Source organism: Schistocerca nitens, chromosome 4 (assembly GCF_023898315.1).
Source record: "Schistocerca nitens isolate TAMUIC-IGC-003100 chromosome 4, iqSchNite1.1, whole genome shotgun sequence".
NCBI classification, from domain to species: Eukaryota; Metazoa; Arthropoda; class Insecta; order Orthoptera; family Acrididae; genus Schistocerca; species Schistocerca nitens.
Genome location: NC_064617.1, coordinates 865,231,768 through 865,257,401, shown reverse-complemented (window position 1 = coordinate 865,257,401; position 25,634 = coordinate 865,231,768). Strand labels below are relative to the sequence as shown.

Below are 25,634 nucleotides of genomic sequence, written 5' to 3'. Positions count from 1 at the left end.
TGTGTATTGTAATAGTTAATAGGACAATTATCTGATATCATTTGTGTGTTTGTTATGATTTGTATGTTTAGTGTAAAAGCATTGTATGTGTATTCAAACTATTGTTCATGCCTGAACTGTCTGATTAGTGATGGTGCTGCACTTTTCAACATGGTGGATGCCACCTGGACATGTTTAATTTCTGCTGATGAACTGTGTGATTAGTGATAGGGAATATTATGAACTGTTATTTGCACTTTTTCTACATGATTGGTGCCACTAGGACATGTTTAATTTCTGCTGATGAACAGTGTGATTAGTGATAGTGAATTTTATGGACTGCGGTCAGCACCTGGTCAACATTACTGGGTGCCACTGATTGACTGCTTCTACCGAAATGGTGTTACTTGTTGATGTCTGCACCTGCTCAACATTGCTGGGTGCCACTGATGGACTGCTTCTACTGAAATGGTGTTACTTGTTGCTGTCTGCACCTGCTCAACATTGCTGGGTGCCACTGATGGACTGCTTCTACTGAAATGGTGTTACTTGTTGATATTGGCACCTGTTCAACATTGCTGGTGCCACTGATGGAACTGCTTATACTGAAATGGTGTTACTTGTTGATGTCTGCACCTGCTCAACATTGCTGGTGCCACTGATGGAACTGCTTATACTGAAATGGTGTTACTTGTTGGTGTCTGCACCTATTCAACATTACTGTGTGCCACTGATGGACTGTTTCTACTGAAAAAATGTCACTTGTTGGTATTTGCACCTGTTGACCATTGCTGGGTGCTACTGCTGGAACTGTCAACTGCTTATTCTTGAGCTATGGAAAGCGTTTATGCGAATATTTGTATAAACTGATTTTTTTTGTGTATTACTGTTTGTGATAAGTTATGAGACTCTTACCTGCACATATTCGTCATTGCTGACGCTATTGATTGAACTGTTTAACCACATAATACTTGTGTAAACTGTTATGTAAAGTCACATGTATGAAAGAATTTGTATTGCTTACTGTATTTTATATATTAGGTTATTGAAAGGTCAGTGCAAAGCCAAAATTTTATCTAGTTATATGATATTTACGCATGAATATTATCTTTTATTTTTGTCTGTATTTTTTTTACGAATTTGGTGGTATTTTCACCACCAATGCTGGCAAAAATACCATCAAATTCTAGCCCGTGGAGGAAGGGCATATGAAAGGTGGCTACACTGAGCCATAGCGCCAGAGATCGCGCTAGAGAGCATTGTTCCGCCGCCTCCACTGGCAGTGATTATTGAGAACTCGTAGTAGTCAGTGGTTGTTGAGAACTCGTAGTAGTCAGTGCTGAGATGTCGTAGTGAGGAGTGTTTGTTGAGATGAGCTAGTAGGCAGTGCTTGCTGAGATGTGATACTGAAAAGTTCTTGTTGAGATGTGATAGTAGCGAGTCGGTGTGGAGAGATTGTAATGTCTAGAGTGCTTTTCATCAATATAAATTAAGGTAACAAACTACTTTTCTTTTCTTTCTCATTATTTCAATGTCCTGAATAATGCGTCATTACAGGTTCAGTCAACAAAGCATCTGGCTTGTGTTCTGGGATTAGAGTGTAATTCTGGTTCTCTTTAGTAATTATGGTATTTTTATTTTCTTTAATTAATTCAGTATAAATGATATTTAGAATTTCTTGTGTTATTGAAGAAGAACCGTGCCAGATGCGTACGTTGAGTCATACTTCCACACACAGAACAGTTACACTTGTGCTTTGGTTTCGTAGGTTTTATAGTTGCTGGGGACTTAATTAATTAATTGTGTTAATGAAAATTTCTATTTCATTCTTTGTTATTGTTCTATGCAGTCAGATAGCGTAATAATACTAGTCAGGGCCAACCGTTACGAGACTTCGTAACCGAACAGACAGCTACTAAATCGAAAAAATTAAAATTATTTGCATTCTATTTTAATTAAGCCCCCATGCAATGTGTAGCTGGTAATGGTCTAATTGTACACAATAGACATGATATACTCCTCCCGTACAGGCCATGAAGGCCCAAAGGTACCGACCGGCCGCCGTGTCATCGTCAGACCACAGGCGTCACTGGATGCGGAGATGGAGGGGCATGTGGTCAGCACACCGCTCTCCCGGCCGTATGTCAGTTTCCGAGACCGGAGCCGCTACTTCTAAATCAAGTAGCTCCTCAGTTTGCTTCACAAGGGCTGAGTGCACCCCGCTTGCCAACAGCGCTCGGCAGACCGGATGGTCACCCTTCCAAGTGCTAGCCCAGCCCAACAGCGCTTAACTTCGGTGATCTGACGGGAACCGGTGTTACCACTGTGGCAAGGCCGTTGGCCAGACATGATATGAATTGTATAAATTTCGTTGTAGTGTGTGATTGAGCAAAAATACTCTGTTATGGACTCGTTTTTTTTCTCATTGCAAAGTGGATTTGTTTATAGAGGTAATTAATTATAAATTAAATGATTGGGTAGTGGAAAAAGTAAGAGAACCGGTATCGGGCCCCCTGCACCATTCTTCTGCAACGATAAACTCTAGGTCACTGAATTCGCCGCTAAAATGATGAAAAATCACCAGGATTTGACGAGACGGGTGACAGATGAAACAATAAATATTCGTAAAACGGTGGTTTTGCGGGTCTTACATGAAGTTTTGAACCGACGAAGAGCTGTGAGTGTTTGCCTCACACACTCTGATACGGGAGCAGATAGACGAACAGTTAATGTCGTGATGTTCCACTTTCTCCTGTCGCCATTTATAATTTATAGTCATATTCAGAAAGGGAGAAATGACGTGGATTGGGAAAGTATTTCATCCGCCTTCGTATAGGAGACCCAGCTTACATCAGCTGCCCTGTGTTTGGATGATCTAAGATGGGTTGCCTAGCTCAAGGGGCACGAAATATTTAGCCGGTCTGTATTATTTTGACCATCCTCTATTTGTAACTATTTACCACCGGTTCTTCTAATTTTTAATCTGTGGTATAAAATCACATATTTTCAACACATTGCTCTAAGTATTTTCAAAATAGCACTTTACATGGCACACATATTGCCTGCAGCATCTCTCACTGCAGTTCCTTAAACGCTGTCTCTTGCGTCATTTCAAGTTCATGATGGGTCCTAGACGAACTATACGCAATTATGGACTGCTTGAGAGTTTCATAAAAGATCTCCTTTGGGGATAACTTACACGTGCATTTCGCCAAAGAAATCTCTCTCACACCTGCGTTAATATCAGTCAAGTTTATATGGTGCTTTCGTTCGCAAAATACACTCCTGGAAATTGAAATAAGAACACCGTGAATTCATTGTCCCAGGAAGGGGAAACTTTATTGACACATTCCTGGGGTCAGATACATCACATGATCACACTGACAGAACCACAGGCGCACAGACACAGGCAACAGAGCATGCACAATGTCGGCACTAGTACAGTGTATATCCACCTTTCGCAGCAATGCAGGCTGCTATTCTCCCATGGAGACGATCGTAGAGATGCTGGATGTAGTCCTGTGGAACGGCTTGCCATGCCATTTCCACCTGGCGCCTCAGTTGGACCAGCGTTCGTGCTGGACGTGCAGACCGCGTGAGACGACGCTTCATCCAGTCCCAAACATGCTCAATGGGGGACAGATCCGGAGATCTTGCTGGCCAGGGTAGTTGACTTACACCTTCTAGAGCACGTTGGGTGGCACGGGATACATGCGGACGTGCATTGTCCTGTTGGAACAGCAAGTTCCCTTGCCGGTCTAGGAATGGTAGAACGATGGGTTCGATGACGCTTTGGATGTACTGTGCACTATTCAGTGTCCCCTCGACGATCACCAGTGGTGTACGGCCAGTGTAGGAGATCGCTCCCCACACCATGATGCCGGGTGTTGGCCCTGTGTGCCTCGGTCGTATGCAGTCCTGATTGTGGCGCTCACCTGCACGGCGCCAAACACGCATACGACCATCATTGGCACCAAGGCAGAAGCGACTCTCATCGCTGAAGACGACACGTCTCCATTCGTCCCTCCATTCACGCCTGTCGCGACACCACTGGAGGCGGGCTGCACGATGTTGGGGCGTGAGCGGAAGACGGCCTAACGGTGTGCGGGACCGTAGCCCAGCTTCATGGAGACGGTTGCGAATGGTCCTCGCCGATACCGCAGGAGCAACAGTGTCCCTAATTTGCTGGGAAGTGGCGGTGCGGTCCCCTACGGCACTGCGTAGGATCCTACGGCCTTGGCGTGCATCCGTGCGTCGCTGCGGTCCGGTCCCAGGTCGACGGGCACGTGCACCTTCCGCCGACCACTGGCGACAACATCGATGTACTGTGGAGACCTCACGCCCCACGTGTTGAGCAATTCGGCGGTACGTCCACCCGGCCTCCCGCATGCCCACTATACGCCCTCGCTCAAAGTCCGTCAACTGCACATACGGTTCACGTCCACGCTGTCGCGGCATGCTACCAGTGTTAAAGACTGCGATGGAGCTCCGTATGCCACGGCAAACTGGCTGACACTGACGGCGGCGGTGCACAAATGCTGCGCAGCTAGCGCCATTCGACGGCCAACACCGCGGTTCCTGGTGTGTCCGCTGTGCCGTGCGTGTGATCGTTGCTTGTACAGCCCTCTCGCAGTGTCCGGAGCAAGTATGGTGGGTCTGACACACCGGTGTCAATGTGTTCTTTTTTCCATTTCCAGGAGTGTACATCTCTCTCATCCTAGATATTTGTATCTTTTTTACTGCATGACTAATCCGTTTTGTTCGCATGACTTGCTTTCACTATCACAGAAAGTTTTCTTGAGCTGTATGGAACCCAAAATAAAAAAGGATTTCCAGAAGAATTAAAGAAACTTATAAAAACAGAAACATAATAAAGAAACACAATTTGCTTGCTGCAGTTCACCAAAAATATGACTGTAAAATGCAGTCTCTTTCAGGGCTTCTTACTATCTCACGTAAGAACAAATATTAAAGCATACTGTGTGGCTAGACATGTAAGGCTAACAACAGTAATGTATAAAAACGGAATGTCCAATCTATATCTACTTGTCTATACACTGATATACTCTGTAATTCCAGCAGTGGTCGAGTAAGTAGATTATGTTATCCTGTAATAAATTCCAGTGCGACCTCAGTTTTCTAGTAGAATCATGTCATATTTTAATAAAAATGAGTGTTTAATTGATTCCAGTTGTTCTTTGGGTTGCGTCTAACATTAATAATGTTTTTCCTTTTAAGGAGTAGTCCTCTTTGAACGCATGAAACATAGGTGATTTTCGTGATATTTTTTCCGAGTAAAATACAAAGTAATGACAAATCTGATGTTACAGTTTTATTCTTTCCGTTTAAGAAATCATTTTTGTGTCCAAATCGGGCGCTCGCTGTAACCGCTGCACCATGCGGAAGAACCCTTAACAGCCGGAACACTGGTAGTCGGCGGGAATTCCCGAAGTCTACCTACCGGTCCTGCAACAAAATAATTCGGGTAAACGTCATTTTAAATATATTTTTAATCAGTATACACAGGATAAATTAAAAACGTTAAGTACTAACAAAATGATGACGTTGAAACAAAAGCTATTTTCTTCGCCCACAAAATCGAGACAAAAGCGTGCACCGAAAATAGACTTTTGGAGATATCTCTAAGCGGCTAAGTACTCTGATAGAGAATTCAGTTTAGAACTCCGGTATGAAAATCGCATATATCGTTCTCAAGTTATGTTTCCCGCCAATTTGAATAACGCGGTTTCCGGAAAAACGCGTTTAAAGTTTTGGGTTGCATTTAATTAAACATAACTCCAGTCAGCGACCCCTGCACCACACAGCCATCCTCCCTGATCCAGAAGGAGGTTCTCCTCCATCTTCTTCGTGGCCGTGGTGGTCCTGTACGCCTATTTGGTAGCTTTCGTCATCCGCAGCTTTTCTCTCTCGATGCACTTCTGTGCAGAAGTTGGCCCGAATCAAAGTCTGAGGCCGCTCGTAATTTCCATAATGCCTGTTAGGCCTCGTTGAAATTACATGCTGTCACATTGGACGCGATGTTGACTATTTTGTCCCGCCGTGAATGGTATTCGGAGACACATTTCCATAAATCGTTTTGTAACTCGATTACGGTGTTTCTGCTGAACAGGGGATGAACAGCACAATAAAGTAGACATCCCAGAGAACATTTTAAGCAAAATATGGTTTTCTTTTAATTTTCAAAGCGAACTACCCCCTTAAAATATACTGGTGTCCAAAATTAAAGCAACAAGCCGAAATTTTGCAAGCTTGCGTTTATTTTGCCACGAAACAGTATTATCAGGTGGTAGTACAGTGGAAACAATATAAAGATTACAGAACATAAACAAATGCACCATGCATAACGGTAGACAAAAATGTTCGTTTTTTTCCAAATTGATGGCGCTTACACACACATTCCAACAACTGGTTAATGCGCTCAGTATGGGGTGTGACCATTTCTAGCAGCAATACAGCCCTGACAAACGACGGGGCATGCTGTGAATGATCTCATCAATCTCACGTTGGGGCGATAACGCCCATTCTTCCTACAGCGCTGCTCGCAAGTCTTGGAGAGTGGTTGGTGGATGCTGACATGATGCAACCCGTCTCCCTAGTGCGTCCCAGACGTGCTCTATGGGATTCAAATCGGGAGAGCGAGCAGGCAACGCTATGCGTGCAACGTTTTCCGTTTCCAAGAAAACATGAACCACCCGTGCTCTATGAGGTCGAGCAATACGAAGTCTGGGCCCACAGCACCTTGCAACAACCGCACAAGATCTCGTCATGATACCTGACAGTAGTCAAACCTTGCCGATTTAACCGTACAATTTCATGAAGAGATGTTGGAGTGGTCAACATAATCCCTGCCCACACCATTAGGGATCATCCTCGACACCAATCTCTTTCCACAGTGTTTGGGTCCCGAAATCGTATTCTACGTTCCCTCCGGATGAGAATCCGGCGAGAATCACTGTCCAGATCAAATTGGAACTCATCTGCGAAAAGAACATTGGCCCACATTCGAATGTACAAGTGGCATGTTGACGGCTCCACTCTAGACGTTCCCTTCTGTGAAGGCGCGTCAGAGGGATGCATGCAGCAGGTCTCCGACAAAAAAGAGCACTTTGCCGAAGCCTTCTGCACACAGTTTGTGTCGATACAACACGTCCAGTGGATGCTGCGAGGTCGGATGACAGTTGCAGTGCAGCACTAAGGCGCTTACAGCCAAATGACGGTGCACTCTTTCAGATGTTACACGTGGTTGGCCGCACCCCGGTCTTCGGGATAAAATTTCGATCTCTATAAACTATCGCCATATCCAAAAACAGTTACATTAAGCCATCGGGCCACAACAGTCTGCGACTGTCGTGCTTCTGTTCTTCCTACGGCCCTCCACCGCAGAGATCTGTAGGCGTCTTCTCTGTGCCAAACTGCACCGTCTGTGACTGTGTACACAGCGACTACGGATGTGGGACTACCCGGCAAACGCTATCCTGTTTGATAGGTGTCCTGACGTCATCGTTGGCGTGGTTGTCCGTTGGTCAGAATGCCGTCTTCCATGCTGGACACCTGTTGACATTTTGCACGATTATATCGTGAATTAGTCAGAGAATAGGCAAATACTAGTTTGTTGCTTTAATTTTGGACATCAGTATATTTACAACTAATACGTTATATTTGCTATTGATGATGAACAGCTGTAGCTCTTAGTGTATTCCCGTAGCTTCATGTGCATTTAAAAACGGAGCAGCATGCAAAAGCTGGTTTTGTAGTCTATATCAGCTGCCTGCTGGTCTGTCCGAAACTGCGAGTCCCAGGAAAAGCATCTGAATGTAGTCGCTGGGCAGCAGAGTGTGTTGGGAGTTACTTCCGGCAGGTGGCAGTACAAAGTCGTGCTCACTGGGATATTGCTGTTTTATGGTGATTGCCTAGGAGCACAAAGCAATTGCGACCTCTGACTCTTTCTCTGTGTGCGAAATGCGGCTGTTAATGGTTTATAGCTCCTACCTTGTGTTCAAATGTCACCGGACGCGCCGTCACTTACACCAGGTTACGCTTTCAGCTGCAACTCATTCCACTGAAAATTTCATATCTGCACACACTCTGATACGGAGTGAAAATTCATTCTGGAAACCACCGCCAAGCTGTGGCTAAGCCATGTCTGCGAAATATCCTTTCCTGCAAGTTTCCCAGGAGAACTGTGAAATTTGTAAGGTAGCAGATGATGTACTGGTGGAAGTTAAGCTGGGAGGATGGTTCATGAGTCGTGCTTGGCTAGCTCAGCTGGCAGAGCATTTGTCCGCAAAAGGGGAAGATTGCAGCTTCGAGTCTCGAGCCGGCACGCAGTTTCAATCTGCCAGGAAGTATCGTATCAATGCATTCACCGCTGCAGAGTGAAAATTAGTTCTGCAAGGTTATTTAGTAACATAAATGACTGGTGCTACACTCATCATTTCTCACTCCCACACACCACACGCACTACACACACCATCAGCTGACGTTAGCACCATAGCGACGATGTCTGGTATCCATTTTGTGCGAAACAACTTCCCGTCTCCTAGCCCGAAAAACTGAGTAAGCACCCCTCTGTACTGAATGAGATGTTGAGTTCAGTTAGTTGACAAGTTGATAAGGTAGTGATATAGCCGGCCGCGGTGGTCTCGCGATTCTAGGCGCGCGGTCCGGAACCGCGCGACTGCTACGGTCGCAGGTTCGAATCCTGCCTCGGGCATGGATGTGTGTGATGTCCTTAGGTTAGTTAGGTTTAAGTAGTTCTAAGTTCTAGGGGATTGATGACCACAGCTGTTAAGTCCCATAGTGCTCAGAGCCATTTGAACCATTTTTTTGGGTAGTGATATAGGTTCTTTGCTGTTCCTCATCTATATAAAGAATTTAGGAGACAATCTGAGCGGCTGTCTTAGGTTGCAGATGACGCTGTCGGTTATCGTCTAGTAAACTCACCAGAAGATCAAAACGAGTTGCAAAACGATTTAGAAAAAAAATCTATGTTGCGAAAATTGGCAATTGGCCCTAAATAACGAAAAGTATGAGGTCATCCACATGAGTGCTAAAAGGAATCAATTAAACTACGATTACACGATAAATAAGTCTAATCTAAAGACCATAAATTCAACTAAATACCCAGAAAATCCAATTACGAAAAACTTAAGTTGGAAAGAATACATAGTGAATATTGTGGGGAAGGCAAGCGAAAAACTGCGTTTTATTGACAGGACGCCTAGAAAATGTAACAGATCTATTAAAGAGACTTCCTGCACTACAACTTTTTAGAATAGTGCTGCGCGGTGTGGGGTCCTTACCAGATAGGACTGACAGGGTGCATCGAGAAGGTTCAAAGAAGAGCAGTGCGTTTTGTATTATCGCGAAATAGTAGAGAGAGTGTCACTGAAATGATATAGGTAGGATTTAGTGTGAACATCACTAAAACAAAGCTGTTTCTTGTTGCGGCAGAATCTTCTCACGAAATTTCAATCACCAACTTTCTCCTCCGGATGCGAAAATATTTTTTTGACGCCGACGTACATAGGGAGAAACGATAACCGTAATAAAATAAGGAAAATCAGAACTCGCACCGAAAGATACAGGTGTTCGTTATTTCAGCGCGCTGTTCTAAATTGGAATGACAGAGAATTATTGTGAAGGCGGTTCGATGAACCCTCTGCGAGGCACTTAAATGTGATTTGCAGAGTATCCATGTAGATGTAGATGTTGATATTATACATCGTATAGCTTTAGGAGTATGGTTCCTAGAAAAGAGGAAAGGGAAACATAGAAGAAGGAAAACAGCCTGCAAGTGTTAAGTGAAATGATGTAGGTTGTGTTATCATTATTATTATTTATTTATGTTACGTTTTTACCAAACCCCCTAGTGGTTATTATCGAAGTAATCCTTCACTTTATCGAACGTATTTCTTAACTGATAATTTTTAACTGTCTTTTTTTAAGCATGTTTGTCTTAGTAATCTGTTTCGTTTACTTGTGCGCTTCATTGTACAGTTTTATTTCTCGGTACTAAATGCTCTTTCGAGTTTATGCTTTCTTGGTGAATGTTAATTCAGACTAGATCTTTTTCCATGATCTTGGACAAAGCTGTTTGTGCTATAATTATCAGTGTTATTTTTTATGTGCCCAACTGATTGGCAGATGTACTCACATTAGTTTAGCTGAGAACTGATATTCATTCCTAAAAATAGTGTGTTTATTAACGTAGTGTATAAATGTGCAATGTGTATTTAATTTAACGTTAGAGATGAAAATACCACTTCACTTGTAGGATTTTTTATTGTTCAATGTTTAGACAACAACCGGTTTCGGACTATTACACGCCCACTATTAACCCTAGCATTACCAACGTATTTTTTGTTACATGTAATACCAACGGGGGGGCCTCAAAGGCCCATAAAGAATACCACAATTTATTTTATCATAAATCAAGTTTATTTACTTCTGATACCTCTAATAACAATTCAAAATGCTTAGACATTGTTTTTGTATACTGGATAATAAAAGATGTTATTATAATAGGAATAAAATGAACAAATCACGAGATTCAGTTTATATATTTTTTGGAATAATGTTTCAAAATAGTGTTTTCTTATAAAAACGACTTTTTTAATTCGATACACTACATGAGGCAAACAAAATTTACTGTCTCATTCTGCAACGCATTTTTCACACAACACTGTCTTCCTGCAGTGTTTCCCACATACGTGTTTGTGGCACTGAGAGCAGGTAACAGTTGACTTTCCCAGCTTGTTGTACTTGATCTTTTTAGATGCAGCTTCTTGGCAGCATAGGTGGCACCGTCCACGTGTTCCTGGTTCTGCTGTTGAGGATGATGGTTCTACAGAGCAGCTGAGCTTCCGTTGTGTGATGCTTTCCATTGCCATTATTACTGGCTTCTGAAGTCCATACAAATTTTGTGCCCGTTTATCTACTTGAGATCTTATTAGTTCGAGACCTAAGTTAGTGATAAAAACTCTTCTGCGGTTTAGCAAATTCTTTTTCCAATTCGGAAAGTTGAGGAGGAAGAGTGAATATGCATTTATTGCTGCTATGTCAATGAGTGTGTAGAAGAGGGACAAAGGCCATCTTCTTGTTCCTCTCTTTGTGCTGTAGTGTCTAGTCATCTGGTCTATGGTGTCCACGCCTCCCTTTGTAGAATTATAAAATAGATTTATGTTAGTCTTTTTTGAGTCTTCATTCAACACCCCTTCTGAGTGATAAGTTGAAAGCATCAACAGCAGTCGTTTTGGCTTCTCGCGGACTAGCGTTGATGCAAGAGTAACTGGTGGCCTCTGTGTCTGAGGGTCAGTATAAGCAAAGATGGAAGAGTGTAAACTGCGGCCAGTTGTAGTCTTCAGCTCTTCAGGTATGTGTCGTCTGTTAGACTGTAGGGAGCCAACAAGTGTGAGGTGAAAATCATTCCATAGAGTCTCAGCAAGCTCCACTGAAGTATAGTACCGATCTGTGGTAACATTACGGCCTGATTTTTCAATAGGTTTTATTAGTCTCTTTACAATTTCCATCGGTCCATTTGAATGCTGTGTATTTTCTGACTTGCCTGTATAGATGTCCATGCTGATCACATATCTAGTCTCAGAATCAGACAGCATTCGAATTAGAATGCCGTATTTTCCAGGTTTTTCTTTTAGAAACACCTTGAATGGACAGCGACCACGGAACAAAGACAACATCTCATCCACTGTTGTATGTAGACCAGGAATGAAATACAATGGAAGTGAAGAATTGAAGCTTTCAAAAATGTCCCTCATTGGAGCAAACTTGTCAGTCTGGCGACGAATTTCTCTTGTGTTCTTATCATCAAACCTCAATATTTTAGTCAATTCGAAAAATCGGGCCCGACTCATTGATCCATAGTACACTTGTCGGCCCTGAAGCAAAGACCATAAATCTTGGACAGGTATCTTATTGTCATGATTTGAACCCATGATTAGCAAGAGTCCTATATAACAAAATAACTCATCTTCATCTGTGTGCTGAATACCTAGTCGAGAAGCCTCTTCATTTGAGTGTAGTTTTATTAGATTCATAATTTGAGGTGTAAAAAAGAGCTCTATAGCCTCTTTCGGAGACGCAATTCTTCCTTGTTGTCCTAGCCCCATTCTTTCTCGCACTATATTTTGTACAGAACGCCGATATTGTCGAGATGGCTTCGTAATATACTCTCGTCCACTTTTTGCAATGAATTTATCACATTCCGTATCATTATCATCTGGTGGATTGGCTTCAACCTCATCTTCATTCTCAGACGATGAATCAGTTCTAATTTCTTCCACATCATCATCCACTTCACTTTCCTCTAAATCTGATTCGTTCAAAACTTCTTCTAGCACTCTTTCAATGGAACTATCACGTAAACGATGTCTACTCGTGTTGCTGGTTCAACAGCAGCAGAAACACTGAAAATAACAATGGTCCGCTTCATAATAATATGTCTGAAGGCAACAATGCCAAAATTCGTTTCATGGTAAGAATTTGAAACGAGAGACTCAACCTCGTAAATCTTTCCTTGCTATTACCAACGGGTGGGCTTCTAAGGCCCACAGAGAATTAAATCAAGTAAATGAATTTTAATTACATTTTTATTCCGAAATTCTGTAATGACTCAATAGTACATTCAATAACGAACAATTACCTTTGCTTTCAAGTTCATATATCAAAGGGTGTGGATACAACATAGAAAAACTGAGTCAGTGGGCCTACGAGCCCCCCCCCCCCCCCCCCCCCCGTTGGTAATGCTAGGGTTAAGTGTGATAGATGATCTCCTGTGAGTATGATAAGTGTACTGTTATTCCAGTTATGTCAGTTACGTTCTCTAAACAACTGTCCAATAAGGTCATCAACATATGATGTTGATGCATAGTAACTCTGCCGTATTAATTTTGATATGTGATATAGCCTTGGTTCAAAAGGGAATCAAATGTTGAGTCCGTCTAGTAAAATCATCAGACGATCAATTCCAATTACATAATGATCTAGAGAGAATTTCTGTATGGTGCGAAAGGTGGCAATTAGCACTAAACAAAGAAAAGTGCGAGGTCATCCACATGGGTACTAAAAGAAATCCGATAAATTTTGGGTATACGATAAATCGCACAAATCTAAGGGCTGTCACTTCGACTAAATACCTAGGAATTACAATTACGAGCAACTTAAATTGGAAAGACCCCATAGATAATATTGTGGGGAAGGCGAAACAAAGACTGCTCTTTGTTGGCAGAACACTTGGAAGATGCGACAAACCCATTAAAGAGACAGCCTACATTACACTTGTCCGTCCTCTTCTGGAATATTGCTGTGCGGTGTGGGATCCTTACCAGGCAGGATTGACGGAGGACATCGAAAAAGCGCAAAGAAGTGTAGTTCGTTTCATGTTATCGCGCAATAGGGGTGAGAGTGTCACTGATATGATACTCGAGCTGGAGTGGCAGTCACTGAAACAAAGGCAGTTTTCTTTGCGGCGAGATCTATTTACGAAATTTCAATCACCAACTTACTCTTCCGAATGCGAAAATATTTTGTTGACACCCACCTACGTAGGGAGAAATGATCATCATAATAAAATAAGAGAAATCAGTGCTCGAACGGAAAGATTTAGGTGTTCCTTTTTGCCACGCGCCATTCGAGAGTGGAATGATAGAGAAGTAGTATGTAAATGGTTCGATGAACCCTCTGCCAGGTACTTAAGTGTGAATTGCAGAGTAAGCATGTAGATGTAGATGTAGATGCTATGTCATCTCTCCTTAATGTCTGTCCATGGATTCCATGCTACTGTCGGTAATGTAGGTGTTCGCATGTGATTAACAGGCACTTTTATAGATTATAGTGGATAATAAATATTCTCGTGGAAATTTTAATCGAATGTGCGGTGTCTGGAAACCAACAACCAATAAAAATGGTCCCTCTCTCTTCTCACACAGTTTTTTTGCTTGCTTTAATTGATTGTAAATCTGGCAAGGATCCTCCTGGCTGCAATTCAACAGTTACAAGGCAAATTAAAATCCTCCTTGGCTGTGTTGAAGTACCATGGCAAACGGGACTATCTCGATACTGATCTGTCGGTGTTCTTCAGACCAGTGATCATCACTGCAGTTAGATGAAACACCTGGATGGAAGATTTTGCCGGTTGACATCGTATGATAATAATTTTGCTTGAAATACTGAGGCAATATCGTAAAATTGCCAGCCGTCTCTCGCCATACCTGCAGAAATCAAACAACAGAATGCCGCCGACCAGCACAAGTCCAGATAGTACCTGTTCCATCCGAGCTTGTGTTCCACATCTAACTACCTCGTCGTCGACGGCATGTTATTCTCTAATATTGTTTCTTTCTATGCCTTCTCGGAAGGATGGTACCGTTGGTTAAAGTGCATAGTGTCTCAGACAGACAGTGGCTAGGGTGAAGTAAACAGAAGGAAAAAATTCTTAACACCAAAAAATAATTAACGTAGAGTAGTGAAATTTGTCTATATAACATATTTAAGTGATTAACATTGCAAGATCACAGGTTAATGTAGGCGAAAGATAAGCCACTGCAGATGTGAAATGTTGGTTTATTAATAACCAGTGTAACCGCCAGAATGTTGAATGCAAGCATGCAGTCGTGCATGCATTGTGTTGTACAGGTTGAAACGTCCCGTTAGAAAAATTATGAATGACTGTGCTAGTAAACTTTTACAGAATTTGATACAAAGACAGCTGTGTAAAACTGAACGTACTCAGATAGTTCTCTCTTTACTTATTCTGATCATCACTAAACTGACACAGAATATTTTTTTAGCGCAACACAATCTGACTTTCAATAATCACTACAAAAGAATGGCCCTGACTAACAATAACCTATACCTTTCATGAATCACTTAACCTCACATAAATCTTAGTTACTCGAACTACCGCAATACAGTGAGCGCCAATATAGCCGGCTAAATAAAATATTGTAATTACTGAAGGCACTAACTACTGACAGGCATAGCAAATGAAAGATTTTGATAGAGAACAAACAATGTATTTACTTTAATAATGTTCAGAAGTCATCAGATATATATATCTATCAATTCATGACATCCATCTTTACTAATTTCCTTTTTCTGGCGGACAAACGTCCAGATCGTCTGCTTATAGCAACCTCTCAAAACTCGGGCATCTCTCTCTCCACGTCCACCACTGCTGGCGGCTCACCTCCAACTGCGCAACGCTACGTACTATTCCCATCCAACTGCCCAACACAACACAAGCGAATATGGCTGTTGATATACTTTCCGGGATGTGAGGTCGTGGTCCAAGAACTTCTCTGCTCCTTACGTTTCGTCCAGAACTGCGCTGGACTTCCTCAGAGGCGCTGCTCCGCTGAGTCTTGCCGACTCCACGGCTATATAGAGAAGCTATCGAAATTTATAAACATCACGATAATTTCAATAGGAAAGAGGAGGCTATGAAACTTAGCGATATAAGGACAGTGGCTCTACAAAATTGCTAACAATTTTTATCTTGGACAAGGTGGTAATCGATAGTCAACCATATCTTTGCTATGGATTATCACTGCTCATCACGTGTCACCTGAACAACGCCCCCCTTTCTCACAATATATAAGTCGCTCTCAGACACCCGACCAGTCAGTCGGCAAGACTCAGCGGAGCAGCGCCTCTGAGGAAGTCCAGTGCAGTTCTGGACGAAACGTAAGGAGCAGAAAAGTTCTTGGACCACGACCTCACATCCCGGAAAGTATATCAACAGCCATGTCACCCGGTCGTGAAAGCCTTCATTCTACAACAAGCGAATATTTCAACAAAGAGTCCAACCAGCCACAGACTGCACACAGCACAGTCAGCGATTTTCATACAGAGCCCTACGTGGCGTTACTAACATAAAAACCTAAACAGCCTACTTACGAGGTGACAAATATCAATTTGTGGGATGAAGTTCCACGTTTGTTGCTCATGGTCGGTCAGCACAGGGACGGTTAATGTTGTTTGTGGATGACGCTGGAGTTGTCATCCGATGGTGTCCCATATGTGCTCGATTGGAGACAGATCTGATGATCGAGCAGGCCAAGGCAACATGGCGAGCGTTATCCTGTTGGAAAGCACACCCGGAATGCTGTTCAAGAATGGCAGCACAACATGTCGAATCATCAGACTGACGTACAGAATGTCAGTCAGGTTGCGTGTGATAACCACGAGATTGCTCCTGCTGTCATACGAAATCGCATCCCAGACCATAACTCCAGGTGCAGGTCCAGTGTGTTTTGCGCACAGACAGCTTGGCTGCAGGTCCTCAACTGGCCTGTTTCTGACCAACACATAGCCGCCACTGGCACCGAGGCGGATCCAGCTTTCCTCAGAAAACACCACAGACCTGCACCCTGCCCTCCAATGAGTTCTCGCTTGACACCGCGTAAGTCGCAAATGGCGGTGTTTTGGGGTCAGTGGAATGCACGCTGCAGTGAGTCTGGCTCGGAACTGTCCTTGAAGTAACCGATTTGTAACATTTCAGTGTGTTAGTGTGGTGCCATATTGCTACTGCAGGCGCAGTACGATTCGCCAGAGCCATACGATGAACACGATTCGCAGCCGGCCGCTGTGGCCGAGCGGTTCTAGGCGCTTCAGTCCGGAACCACGCCGCTGCTACAGTCGCAGGTTCGAATCCTGCCTCGGGCATGGATGTGTGTGGTGTTCTTAGGTTAGTTAGGTTTAAGTAGTTCTAACTCTAGGGGACTGACGACCTCAGATGTTAAGTCCCATAGTGCTTAGAGCCATTTCAACCATCTGAACACGAGTGGCTTCCCTCTCGGTAGTGCAGTGGCCATTCGGTGCCCAGTCTTCTTGCGACCGTGCGTTCGCGTGATCGCCGCTACCACCATTCATGCACAGTGGCTATATTCCTGCCAAGGCTTTTTGCAAAAAAGGAACATTCAGCTTCTCGCAGCCTCATTACACAACCTCGTTCAATCTCAGTGAGATGCTGATATGGTATCTTTGTCGTCTTAAAAGCATTCTTGACTAACGTCAAAAGGTAACTAACGCTCACGACCATTACGGCTTATATGAGAAAAGCTGATTTGTATCCTCATAGTGGCGTTACTAGCGCTAGTCTTACGCGACTGGAGCGAAATTTGAATAGACATCATCTTCCAGATGTAGAAACACGGCTACCAACTTTCGTTTATGTCGCATAACTCCGTCTAGATGTCGTGATTTTTTTTCCATTAGTGTATGTTGAACTACCTTGCCAGGAGCCTCAAGTCATTGCGAGAGAGCACGGGAGATCTTTAAGAGTATGACTAGCAGCGATATCACAATAGCCAAGGACCGAATGTAAATTACACTACTGGCCATTAAATTTGCTATACCAAGAAGAAATGCAGATGATAAACGGGTATTCATTGGACAATTATATTATACTAGAACTGACATGTGATTACATTTTCACGCGACGTGGGTGCATAGATCCTGAGAAATCAGTACCCAGAACAACCACATCTGGTCGTAATAACGGCCTTGATACACCTGGGCATTGAGTCAAACAGAGCTTGGATGGCTTGTACAGGTACAGCTGCCCATGCAGCTTCAACACGATACCACAGTTCATCACTAGTAGTGACTGGCGTATTGTAACGAGCCAGTTGCTCGGCCACCATTGACCAGACGTTTTCAGTTGCCGAAAGATCTCGAGAATGTACTGGCCAGGGCAGCAGTCGAACATCTTCTGTATGCAGAAAGGCCCGTACAGGACCTGCAACATGCAGTCGTGCATTATCCTGCGGAAATGTAGGGTAATGAAATGAAGGGTAGAGCCACGGGTCGTCGGTTGGAAACTTTCCTCATGTCAGCACGTTGTAGGTATTGTGTGAATGCTCTGTGTAGCAATTTTAATGGCCAGTAGTGTATAGTAACGCGTTACTAATTAACCTGCATAAGGGCTGTTAAATGCCAATCTAGCACAGTGCGGTATTGAAGGAGACCGACAATATCCGGGTGAGTAGGTTTTTGAGCCACCGAGCCACACCTGAATAGATTATCCTTTGCCATTTGTGTTATTGAGCAATGCTGTAGCAGACGTATGAATTAATTTATTGTCCCGTTCTTTCAGCAGGAGGAACGTAGACAGCTAACGCAGATGGGAGATGAGGTGCTTGTCTTGCCGACAGAGGACCTGTTTTGTACCGCTGTCTCTCTCTCACCCACACACGCGCACACACACCCGCTAGGCAGAGCCTGACAAGACGCGTGATTGCGTGCTGAGATACAGAGGCAGAGTCCAGCTGCAAGCGGATGAGTCACGCGGAATGAGGCGGCGCCGCTTCCCGTTCTGCCCCTCCTTGACACGGATTTCTTTCGTTTGCAGGGCCGCCTACTACGAGAAGAAGGCGTGAGATGCCGTGACGCCCACTCCCCGTCACGTAAGTAGCGACGCGTCGGCGCTCTCTTGCCCCCCCCCTCCCCCCTCCCCCCTCCTGCTCAATCCTGCCAGTTGTCACATAAGGCAGCAACTGCATTCCTGAACAATCGTCTCCCATCCCTATTAGTTCTAACTCTGGATGAGCATTTCAGCGTGACAGGAAACATTCTCGCCACGGCGAGGAAGAGACTTTTTCTTCCCCTTATGACCTCCAGAAATTCTGGAAAATGCTCCACTGGCTGTGAAATGTAAACTTATTCAATCACTCGTTCTACAGATGTCAGACAAAAATACGGAAACACGAAAAACACAACGCACTATGATTCCTAATAAGATATACACTGAAGCGCCAAAGAAACTGGTATAGATATCCGTATTCAAATACAGAAATATGTAAAGACGCAGAATACGGCGCTGCGTTAGGCAACACCATTATAAGACAACAACTGTCTGGCGCAGTTTTTAGGTGGGTTACTGCTGCTACGATTGCAGGTTATCAAGATGTGAGTCTGAACGTGGTTTTTTAGTCTGCGCACTACCGAAGGTACGAAGCATCTCCGAGGTAGCGATGAAGTGGGGATTTTCTAGTGCGACCATTACACGAGTGTACCGTGAATATCAGCAATCCGGTAAAACATCAAATCTCCGAGGCCAACGACTGAAGAGAATTGTTCTATGTGACAGAAGTGCAACGCTTCCGCAAATTGCTGCAGATTTCAATTCTGGGTCATCAACAAGTGTCAGCGTGCGAACCATTCAATGAAACATAATCGATATGGGCTTTCGGAGCCGAAGGCCCACTTGTGTACCCTTGATGACTGCACGACACAAAACTTTACTCCTCACCTGGGCCCGCCAACACCGACATTGGACTGTTGATGACTGGAAATCATGTTCCCTGGTGGGACGAGTCTCATTTCAAATTGTATCGAGCGGATGGACGTGTACGGGTATTTAGACAACCGCATGAATTAATGGAACCTCCATGCCAGCAGGAGACTGTTCAAGTTGGTGGAGGCTCTGTAATGGTGTTGGGCGTGTGTAGATGGAGAGATATATGTGACCCCTGATACGTCTAGACATGACTCTGACAGGTGAAGCTTACGTAAACATCCTGTCTGATCGGGTGCATCTATTCACGTGCATTGTGCATTCCGATGGACTTGGGTAATTTCAGCACGACAATGCGACACCCCACACGCCCAGAATTGCTACAGAGTGGCCCCAGGAACACTCTTATCAGTTTAAACACGTTCGCTGGCCACCAAACTCCCCAGATACGAACATTATTGAGGATATCGGGGATACCCTGCAACGTGCTGTTCAGAATAGATCTCCCCCCCTCGTACTCTTACGGATTTATGGACAGCCCTGCAGGATTCGTGGTGCCAGTTCCCTCCAGCACTACTTCAGACATTAGTCGAGTGAGTACCAGGTTGTTTTGTGGCACTTCTGCGTGCTCGCGAGGGCTGTACACGATATTAGGCAGGTGTACTAGACTGTTTGGCTCTGCAGCGTAGGAAACCGGTTAGCGTTCAAAAAAAAGCTTCCAGTGGTCTCAGAATGGATAAATACAGTCTCTGTAAGTCCATCTTTATACGGGATGTCTGCGGGAGCCGGCCGGAGTGGCCGAGCGGTTTTAGGCGCTTCAGTGTGGAACCGCACGACCACTACGGTCGCAGGTTCGAATCCTGCCTCGGGCATGGATGTGTGTGATGTCCTTAGGTTAGTTAGGTTTAAGTAGTTCTAAGTTCTAGGGGACTGATGACCTCAGATGGTAATTCCCATAGTGCTCAGAGCCACTTGAACCATTTTTTATCTGTGGGACGTCGGCTGTTCAATATGAAATTGTTGTTACCAGTTTCGGGGTTACACTACGCCATCTTCAAGCCCCATGACCGACGTATAGGAAGATACCCACCTCTTGTACAATCGAAACAGGGGTCAGCATACAGTGACTGGTATCTGTAGATTACGTCGTTCATCAGCTGCAGACCATTAGACACGCGTTCAAAGCAAAGCATCAAAGACACAAAAAAACTTTGCTCATTTTGGTCTGAATGTTTGTCTGACGGCTTGCAATTGATAAACGAAGTGATCTACGGATACCAGTCACTGTATGCTGGCTCCTATTTCGAATGCACGAGAGGTGGGATTCTTCCTACTCGTACAAGTCGGTCAGGAGGCGTGAAAATGGCGTAATGTAACGCCGAAATAATAGCGAAAATAAAATGAAATTGGAAATACAGATACCTGAAGGTGTTTTTGATTTGACACTTTATTTGGATAAATGCAGGTCATGTACGGTTCTCAAGTGATCCTTACACCATTTTTCCTGCAAAATAGTGGCAATTTCAGCTAATGATGATGATGATGGACGTGGATGGCGATCACGCAGCATCGTCTCCAAAGCAGACCACAAAGGCTCAATGATATTGACATCTGGTGACTGTGGTGACAGGGAGAGAGGCGACAGTTCATCCTCGTCCATCACAGAACCAGTCCTGGACGACACGAGCTGTGTGAACAGGGGCCCTGCCATCTTGGAACACAGCATCGCCATTGGAAAAGAAACATTGTATCATGGGATAGCCATGATGACCCAAACTGATAACAAATCCTTGAAGTAAAGTGACGTCGCAGAGTAACCATAGTGTCAGTGGAATATCACGATGTAGCTACCCAAATCATCACGTTACTCCAGCCCTATTTCACACTTGGAACGTAATCTCGACCAGAAGGTGAAAACAGTGTAAAACAGGTCTAACTGATTTCGAAACATTCTCCCCGCAGAGTCTTCTAATCATACAATGAAGGCTTTCACGACGGGATGGTACTGTTGTTAATTCTTCCAGGTTATAAGGCCGTGGTCCATGGAATACTTCTATTCCTAACGTTTCGTCCAATACTACGTCGGACATCCTGGTCTGTAATCTTGTGGGTCCGTTATTTTACCCTTCTTATATACTGGAGGCATCTGCGCTTTTTTTCAGTCACTTGAGACTCTGTGCAGGGCGAGAGATTAACGATAAATGCACGCAAGGTAAGGGATCAATACCATAGAGTACTCTTTGTAAAACCGAACTGGGTTTCTAGTTCTAAGTTCTAGGGGTTCTAACATTCTGCGTGGTGTTTGTTGTTCTATGTCGTGTCTCCCTACCACTTTCGCGGAACGACGCTCTGAGCGTGTTTTTTAGGGAATTGACTAGTTTGAACCTGGGACCTGTTGCTGGTAAGGAGACGCCAGACCACAGATGACATGTAGAGTTCAGAAGAGTTCAGTGAGACTAGCGATGATATAACCAAATACTTAATGATTTCAGCGCCAGCTCCACTGCACTCCCTGTAAAAGAATCTTAATACTAACTAAATTTAGTGGAAGGGGTTCAAGGCTTTCCTGTTTTTAGTTAGCTGGTAAAATAACATCGAAAAAGCAGTTAAGTTTACCATTGGAAATTTTATTCTACTCACAAAACATTGTTTATAAATTGCACTGTTGATAAAAGGAAATGTTTTAATACAGGATGACAAAAACCAGCTGCGTTCAACAAAAATGTGAACGAATATTTCCTGAATGGCTTTCCAAGTTCTACAATGGCTCGAAGGATGACCTATGCCATATCACATCTATAATCTAGGTTTAAATTAAGTTTCACAAAAGAGAAAACTCTCAAAATGGTCTACAGTGACCCTCAATTATCTTTAATTACTTATCTAACTTGTCGTAAATTACAGTGGCTGATGTGGCTTCTGAATAATTATATAACAGAAAAATCATCGCGTTTCAGATTTTTACTTCAAGTAGCAAATGTGAATACCATGAGCTTCAATTGGCGATCGACACTAGTATTACGTAAAACGGGGGTGTAACAGATGAGACTTCTGCAGTTCTGAGTGAAGCCTTATGCGCTCAAAAATGCGGCATCGCGTGCGTTCATTACCTTGTCGGTGTTCGTCAGGGGGCGGTGGCTGGCGCAGCTCCATCCAGCTCGCCGTCTCCGAAGCAACCCTCTCCTAACTTCTCGTTACTACAATTTACCGAAGTTGGTTTAAAAAAAACTATCTGGCTGTGTTTTCATCTGACCAATCAGGGTCTCAATGTTAACCTTAAGCTCCGCTTACAAAACTTCTGTCTATCCAATGAGAAACGTTATACTTTTCGTGGTGGGACAATGTTTTTAAAGTTTGCAACGTAACAGAGACGCGAAAAAGTCTCACGCTAAAACTTGCAGCTGGTGTGGCCCTTTTAGTGTTATCATAAGATCTATACTGTTCTTCTGGAGGGCTCTATCTTTTAACATGGGCTGGGGGGTGGTCCTGTCGGTTACTTTTCGTGGTGGGGCAATGTTTTTAACCTTTGCAACGTAACAGAAACGCGAAAAAGTCTCACGCTAAAACTTGCGGCTGGTGTGGCCCTTTTTGTGTTATCGTAATATCTATACTGTTCTTCTGGAGGGCTCTAGCTTTTAACATGGGCTGGGGGGTGGTCCTAGCGGTTAGCTGGCGACGTGGGTGACCGTCCCTTATCGTAGGGCCTTCTAGCTTAACATGGTTCTGCTCTCGACTTCTGTTCTCGTTTCTCCCCTCGGAACTGCGCTTGTCTCACGGTGGGAAGGTATGACATGCATTTAGGCATTCTTGTGTTAGTCTGTGGTATTCCATTTGCTCACTCGTTACTCGTATTACTTTGGTTAATTTAATGTCACGATTTATTCGGAGCTATGTGACATACTACTGGATTTGCTTATAATGTCAGGGTTTTCATGGAAAGTGTTGGATTTGCCTGACACCTTACAGGGTGTGATGACCTCAGAAGTTAAGTCCCATAGTGCTCAGAGCCATTTTAACCATTTTGAGTTAACTCCGCCGGCCGGTGTGGCAAGCGGTTCTAGGCGCTACAGTTTGGAACCACGCGACAGCTACAGTCGCAGGTTCGAATCCTGCCTCGGGCATGGATGTGTGTGATGTCCTTAGGTTAGTTAGGTTTAAGTAGTTCTAAGTTCTAGGGGACTGATGACCTCAGATGTTGAGTCCCATAGTACTCAGAGCCATTTGAACCATTTTTGAGTTAAGTCTCATAGTGCTTTGAAGTATTTGAACCCGCTTAGCGATTTTACATAAGACCAGAATTCCCTCGGGTTCCGTTCCAGATCTTTTGCTAAGGTGTGATAAAATAGGTGGTAATTGTTGTATGCTTCGCGTACACATCTTTTCACAGTCGCTCGAATCTCTACTAATCTTCGCTTGTCGTCATTTGTGCGTTCTCTTTGTAACCGAGAGTACAACAGCCTCTGCTATTCGTTATTACTCCGTGGTGGATCTCTTCCGTCCTTTATCCACTTACTAGGCACGTAAGTCTCCAGACCGCGACTTACAGTCTGCTTGAACTTTGCCCTATTTCCCCTACATCCATCTTACTGGAACTAAGTAACGTCAGTTCACTGCCTAAGTGAGATGCTCACAACAGCTTACCTGCTCTATCCAGCGGAAACACTCTCCTAGCCTTGTTGACTGATTTATTAACTTTCGTAATCATAATTGTAATCATGACATCATGATCGCTAATCCCCGTTTCTATAGTGACATTGTCGATAGGGTCCGGCCTATTTGTCGCTACAACGTCTAAGATATTTCCAATGCGGCAGTGCCCGTTGGCCGACGCACTTTTAAATTACCTTGAGGTATGCCATCGAGTACCTGCGGACGAGTACAGAGATTCACAATCCGTCCAAAAAGTTCCGAGGCTGAATTTATTTCTGGTGTACAAGCAACGTCACCGCAGTAACTACTGTTGCAGCTTGAACATAACGACTGCACACAACAAACGTGCATTCGAGCACTCCGTAGTGAGCGGCCATTGTTAAGTAATGAATGTGGGGCCGAAGTGCATCAAAGCTGTGGTGTCACATATCACAGTGGTGCAACAGCTCTAAAGTAGCTGTTGAAGACTTTCTCCAGAATATTTTGAGGGAGAGAAAAGTGTGTGCAAAGCTTTTCTCGCTCACCTTGACTCCCGAACAAAAACGACGACGCGTGGACACCTTTGACGCCATAACCGACATTCATGCCCATATAATGCGTAAGTAGAGGTATATTCCAAACAAGGACTTTTCTCATTCTTTCACATGGTGTATGTACGTTCTGTGCGTTGTGCTCAAGTGAGGGGAGACTATGTAGAAAAATGGTTCAAATGGCTCTGAGCACTATGGGACTCAACTGCTGAGGTCATTAGTCCCCTAGAACTTAGAACTAGTTAAACCTAACTAACCTAAGGACATCACAAACATCCATGCCCGAGGCAGGATTCGAACCTGCGACCGTAGCGGTCTTGCGGTTCCAGACTGCAGCGCCTTTAACCGCACGGCCACTTCGGCCGGCTGAGACTATGTAGAACACGAGAAGCATTATAACCACCATTTTAACTTTCTCAGTTTTAATTAATCCAGTCTCGAATCTTTTTGGACCGACAGGTTACATCGGCAGTCAGATTTTGCTCTCCCAACACGCAACTGACAGTTTGTACGAAGTACTAACCAATAGACGCTGACGTCATAGCAAAGACCCGTAGCACAGCGCAGCAGCGTGGTTACACGGCAAATATGCTGCTCCACCGACGCCGCGGTATATTACTCGTTCGTCTGCCTTTTGGTCAGTTTCAGTAACAAGTGGGACAAATCAAATCAAGTGCCATGATAGATTTGTGATGGGTGATAAGAAAAAGTTACCACTTGAGAGAGTTTTCGCAGCGTATAAACACTGCAGGGAAACTCTGATGCGGGTGTATAAGCACCGACAAGTAGGCAAGGGATTGGTGTAGCACTCGTGCTTTTCCGACGTGCGTTTGTTACATGCGGAAGGTGAACTATGGCAACATTATTACGAAATGCGACCAAACAGGACCTTCCGAAGGAAAAACACCGATAGACTTCCTCATCGTGGAATGAGGAATGTGAACGTGTCTGTAGAAAACACCGTTGTGCAACGCTACGCAAACTTCATGATAACGCACGTCGCCATATAGCAGAAGCTACGCCAACTCAAGTGCGAGACACTGGAACACCTTCCCTATAGTTCTGATCTTCCCCCGTGGGATTATGCCCCTTAAAAAAGCCGTTGAATGGTCGACGATTCTTGTCGGACGAGGCTGCGCAAAAGCTAGTTACTGACTTATCCACGCAACAGAACAATGTGTTATACCAAACGGGTATCT

General features: G+C 44.1%; 1 long non-coding RNA gene and 1 pseudogene across 1 annotated transcript in view; one reads left to right on the top strand and one right to left on the bottom strand.

The window, feature by feature from the left end:
- LOC126253329 (uncharacterized) overlaps positions 1–25,634 on the top strand; it is a 226,455-nt gene that overhangs the window by 67,092 nt on the left and 133,729 nt on the right. Inside the window, exon 3 of the long non-coding RNA XR_007545941.1 lies at positions 18,371–18,425. This is a non-coding gene — a long non-coding RNA (uncharacterized LOC126253329). The remainder of the gene's footprint in view (positions 1–18,370; positions 18,426–25,634) is intronic.
- LOC126253718 (5S ribosomal RNA) lies at positions 2,204–2,321 on the bottom strand (annotated as a pseudogene).